The sequence below is a fragment of the Mastomys coucha genome, unplaced genomic scaffold (genome assembly GCF_008632895.1).
Source record: "Mastomys coucha isolate ucsf_1 unplaced genomic scaffold, UCSF_Mcou_1 pScaffold8, whole genome shotgun sequence".
Classification (NCBI taxonomy): Eukaryota; Metazoa; Chordata; class Mammalia; order Rodentia; family Muridae; genus Mastomys; species Mastomys coucha.
The window spans coordinates 44,772,255-44,778,136 of NW_022196914.1; the positions used below are offsets into that span (position 1 = coordinate 44,772,255).

General features: G+C 39.6%; 1 pseudogene; it reads right to left on the minus strand.

Moving 5' to 3' along the window:
- Window positions 1–409: 409 nt before the first annotated feature.
- LOC116083332 lies at window positions 410–1,843 on the minus strand (annotated as a pseudogene).
- Window positions 1,844–5,882: the final 4,039 nt, after the last annotated feature.

The following is a 5,882-nucleotide window of genomic DNA, read 5'->3' on the forward strand; positions in this document are numbered from 1 at the left end:
CAGCTTGGTGTAAATACTCTTTTCTAAGCCTGCTTCCCTCTGTTATCTCCTATGACTCTCCAGAGCAGGACTGTATCATTTTCCCTTTCTAGTAACTGGGACTTTAAAAATGCATTAAGTTACTAAATTAATTTTACCTATTTGTCAAATATATTTGTTAATATCATTTTCAATTTTTACCTTGGCAATAATAATTAGAATTTTCTATTGTCCTATAGCTAAATATAACTATTTTTCCTATAATGCATTTGAAGCATTATTAGTAAAATTATGGAAAAGTGTCACAACTCATTTGAAATGCAGTCAATAAATAACAGTTAAAAAATAGGCATTAAATGTTGCACATATATCAAATCATAAAAATAATGTTTTCCTTAGAATCTGAAACACTGGCAAGGCAATTGTTATGTCATTAGATTTTTATAAGAAAGTAAGCATTCATTTCCAAGTTGCTCAAATTAAGCTGGCTGAATTGGTTGCATCGAGAGGATTGGTCAAAGAGACCAAATCCCATATCCTCATCTGGTTCCTCTGTCTTCCTTGGTTTCAGCCTTGGCTTGGACTGCAGCAACAGTAAGAGGAGCAGTGGTGACCCCAGCCATAGGGTAGCAGCCACAGAATGGAGTTCGATCAGTCACGAAAGTCTGGAGCGTTTCAGCAAGTGGGAAGGTATACTCAGTCTCCACCGACAAAGCCAGGACCCGCTTGAATATATTGCTGGGAGAGTGTGGCATTGGAGCAACAGTCAGGAAACCAGTCCGCAGACAAACACTGGCAGCATTTCAGATAGCCTCTAGGAAGCGAGAGTGCAGAGCCTGCTTTGTGCCTCTGTGCAGAGCCATGCACTTCCGGGTTGTAAATGCTGCTTGCCTTTATCAAACACCTGCTGGATGATTAGCCCAAAGGAGAAGGAGTATCAGTACATTCAGCCGTGTGACTTCACTGCCTCCTTCCTACTTTGTCTCCAGGTTTAATCAGGTGCACATCATTCAGAATTTCAATGGTACCCCTGAAGATTTTAGAGATAATGCCTAGAGCCTGGAGTAGAGAAGTCTTCTCAGGTTCCAGCCCAATGTTCTTTCTGAACCGACACAATGACTTCACACAATGTAGCGGAACCAGCACGGGCAGAGCCACCGCCATATCACCTTGCAGCGTGTCCCTAATCTGTTTGGTGAATACAAAACCTCGGATATAAGACAGCAGTTTCTCCAGAGCTAGGTTGTTTTCTAGTTGCCCTGAATGGCCTTGTGCATCATCGTGTTCTTGCCCATCAGCAGCACAGCATTCCCTCACAGGGCCAGGCACACCTGCTGCATCTGCCAGCATTGTTTACTTCCACAGTGAAGCATTTTGGCCAACCCTCCGGAAGTTGGATGATCTAAAGGAAGTAGTTGGACTTCCAGATTGCCTTATCTCCCCTGGGCATCACAATGGTACATCAGTGATGCCACACAGGATTTAATGATGGTGTGACTAATGATAAGACGGCCAGAGAAAGATGAGATCAATGGAATTTTTTAAGGCTAACAAAGGCTGATATAGATTAGCAGTTACATGCATTAAAATAAAATCAAGAGAGAACTCATGCTTTTGTTAAAAAAAAAAACAAAAAAAAAAAAAACCAAAACAAAACAAAACAAAAAACCAGTTCTACTGGCAGACTCTACACCTTCGGAGCCTATCATTTGCCCATTCAAGTGTGATTGGCATGGGTAAGGGGGAAGCCAGGAGAAGGATATCTTCCAAGTAGATAGAATTTTTATGGCTGCTTGGAGCCACACAGACCTGCCCAGCAAGGAGTTACTGCTTCTGCTACTGTGCTCTGAAATAGCACAGAGCAAACACACCTGAAACAACAGAGAAGAAACAGCATGTGCACACAATACTGGAAGAGTCACTGAATCAGAAATGTATTTGTTCATCTCTATCTGCAACCATGGCATAAAAGTATAAAGAAGTTTTAAAACTGCTTTGATATATATAAAACATAATCAAATATTAAAACTGTTTTTGATATAATATAGTTATAATTAATAACAGTTTACTGAAAGGTGAGACCTCATTTCCATTTTTAAAAAAATGTAATAGGAAAATAGTCTTTTTGAGTCATTATCAAACAACAAAAGTTGGATAACATATTCCTCATGATCTTCCCAGATTTCAGAAATAAGGACTTTAGCATGTAGGGCCTCCAAAAATTATGCACATTTTCATGACCAAAGACACTTTACTAAAATACATGAAGGAATGGCACTTGCTCTATACTCAGTACGTAATCATACCGCTATTGAATGCCTAATATCACTTTTTTAATGGAAAAAAAGGAGACATGTTTATATAGAACCTGGTTTTCTTTCTATGCAAACCTTTGAAAATATTTATCTGCTTACTGATTAATTCTATCCGTCATGTCTCTTTGAAAATCTCTCAAGAATAAGCTTGCTTGTGGAACTTCTGAGCCTTGTTCTCGGATGAGGTGATTCTGAGATGTCAGTGTTTGCAGCTACTCCACACAGCCTGTTCTTACTTCACTTCAATTCTTTGTAAGAATCAAAATGAGCTGGGCTGGTGGTATGCACTTTTAATCCCAGGACTTCAGAGGCAGGGGGATTTCTGTGAGTTTGAAGCCAGCCTGGCTTACATAGTGAATTCCAGACTGAGGCAGGAAGATTCCAAGTTTGAGACTAGTGTGAGCTACCTAGGGAGAACATGTTTTAACAACCAAACAAACCGATTCTGACTATGAAGAGAATGTTCCTTTTTCCTTGGTCATGTAAAGCACCTCATAATAAAATGCCTGTCCTTAAAACAGATATGTTTGGAAAGGACCACCCTGAAGATGAGGCCTTCTATGTACAGTTCCATTTCCAGAACAAAATGTTTAGGATCCTTTACAGTTCTTCCAATCCATAAAAGAAAAACAGATTTTAATGAGTACTAATTTTTTATTAGATATTTTCTTTATTTACATTTCAAATGATAATCTCCTTTCCAGGTTTCCCCTTAGGGGGAAAAAAAACTGTTCCCTCCCCCCTCCTCCTGCTCACCAACCCACCTCTCCCACTTCCTGGCCCTGGCATTCCTCTACACTGGGGCATAGAACCTTCACAGGACCAAGGGCCTCTCCTCCCATCGATGACCGACTAGGCCATCCTTGGCTACGTATGCAGTTGGAGCAATAAGTCCCACCATGTGTACTCTTCGGTTGGTGGTTTAGTCCCTGGGAGCTCTGAGGGTACTAGGTAGTTCATATTGTTGTTCATCCTAAGGGGCTGCAAAACGTTCAGCTCCTTGTGTCCTCTCTCTAGCTCCTTCATTGGGGACCCTGTGTTCAGTCCAATGGATGGCTGTGAACCTCTACTTCTGTATTAGTCAGGTACTTTAAGAGCCTCTCAGGAGACAGCTATATCAGGGTCCTGTCAGCCAGCACTTGCTGGCATCCACAATAGTGTCTGGGTTTGGTATAGAAGAGAGTGAGTACTATTTTTAAAATGGAAAATTTGAAAGTCTTGCTTCATATTGTTTCATTTGTCTGTCCATATTTAAATATCCAGCTATGGCCTGCAGTCTCAAAGCCCAGTTGTTTAAGTTCTTAGCTGACATGTCATAAACGTCTCAATGTTACTGTCCAAAACTCAGTGATGGTTTCTTCTGTGCTAACCACTTTTCTTTATCTATGAGAAATATACAAGACAATCATCTTATTAAGAGAAAAATTTATTATTGGCTGAAGGTTTGGATATTTCCATGTTCTTCCCATTGATCTAATTGTTTGAGTCTGTGGCAATGCATCATAGCAGAAACACATATCAAAGCAAAACCCTTTGCCATGTGTTCGAACGTCAGATATCAAGAAGAGCTGGGATACTTACATCTTCAAAGACTAGTGACCCAAAGGCCTTCAATTAGTCCCCAACTCCTCAGGCTGCCATGTCTCCATGGCACAAACCTGGTCACCAAGTTTTGACAGATGGTCCTCTGGTGGATGCTTAAGAGCAAAACTACAGAACTACGCTTCCAAAAACCTCTTTTCTATAACTAACTTTCTAGATCCCTTGAAACAGATTGCACTACCAATAACCCAGCATCAGAGACACCTTCTCCCACTAACCAAAATGTGTCTATCTGTGTGTATACATTTCTATATGCAAATTTCTCTAATTTTGTACTTTAAAAAATTTTATCATTTTTGGAATTTTCAAAAATATATTCTAAATATACCTGTGTCTATAGCTATTTCCTCAGTCCAAGATACCACAATCTTTCACATGCTTGATGACAAAAACCTGCTGAAGTCCATCTACCTCTCTGATGCGACCTGTAGCACCCTGCCTGCTAGCCTTCAGCTCAGTGGATAATCTTTTAAAAATATAACTCAGAAACTGAGTTCAGCAAAAAGCCCTCAGAGTGCTTCCCATTCTATCTCCTTTCATAGCAACAACAATGTTTTGTGACTTGTGCATCATTTATGTACCTGACCTCATTTCACTCTTTTCCTCTGCCTGGGGAAATACTTCCATCTCTATAAGGTCCATGCACCTACTGAATGGAGCTGATCATCACATTTGCCCATCCACTTTTGTTAGTTTCCTTTGGTCATTAAGGAGTCAATTTACTTCCCCCTCCTCCTATGTCCTCAGAGCTACGTAGTCTAGATTTAAGCCTGAGGACTTTAGGTCTGTTGCTCTATTGTTTTCTTTTTATAGCTCTTATTAGTTTACCTTCTTGTTTGCTGTTTAACTCTCGCAAAACAGTAACATAAATATGTATTCCGTGAGAGTAGGTGTTTAGTCAGCTACCTCAATCAGGTAATTGTAGCAGCTAGAAGATGTTGATCTATAGTACACAATCACTAATTGAATTAAACACTGAGTTCCTGGAGGCCTTAATAAGTATATTTAGGAAGCTGGAGAGATGGCTCAGTAGTTAAAGCATGTATTGCTCTGACAGAGGACCTGAGTTGGGTTCCAGTTCTCATATCTGGCAGCTCACAATTGCCTATTATTCCAACTCCTGGGGATTAAACACCTCTAGCCTCCATAGATGTCTGTGTCCATTCACACATACCCATGCGCAAGCACAGTACATACAACTAAAAGTAATGAAAGAATTTTCTTTTTAGAGGTATCTGTAGGAGTCATTAATACTGTCCTGAGACTTTGTGTAAGAAATATTAATATTTCAGGTACAAAGACTAGTAAATATATGTGATAGTATTTTAGTGGTCAAAACAGGAAAGTTGATCTTTGAAATATTTTAATATACAAAAATCAACCAGTTTGAACTTGTTGGTTTAAATAAACATTTAAAAACTTAAGAGAGAGATTGGATATAATTCAGAGGTAAAGCATCTGATTAATATGTGCCAGGACACAGTTTGACCTCAAGAACCAAAACAAACAAGTAACCAAACAGTTTTAGACTGGGTGTAGCTTACACTATGCAGTGGATAGAAGAATGTCTCTGATAGGTTAAGGCATTTGAAGACTTAGTCCCTAGCTTATGGTGCTGTTTGAGGAGATCATGTGGAGACTCAACTTTCCTAGAGGAAGCAAGTCACTGGAAATGAGATTTTAGTTTTCATAGCCTCAACCTATTTCCAGTCTGTTTTCTCTGCTTCGTGATAACAGTTTAAGATGTGGTCTCTCAATGCTTCCTCTTGCAACAGATGGGAATAAATATAAAGATCCACAACCAGGCATTATGCAGAGAGTGAAGATTCTTGCAATACTCAGCCTTAAACAGAATATCTATTAAATCCCTCCTGTCAGAGCTCAGGGAACCCTACCAAGAAGAAGGTGAAAAGAGTGCGGGAACCAGAGAGGAAAGACGGAAAGACGACACCAAAAATACAAAAAACAAACAACAAAACAAAATAA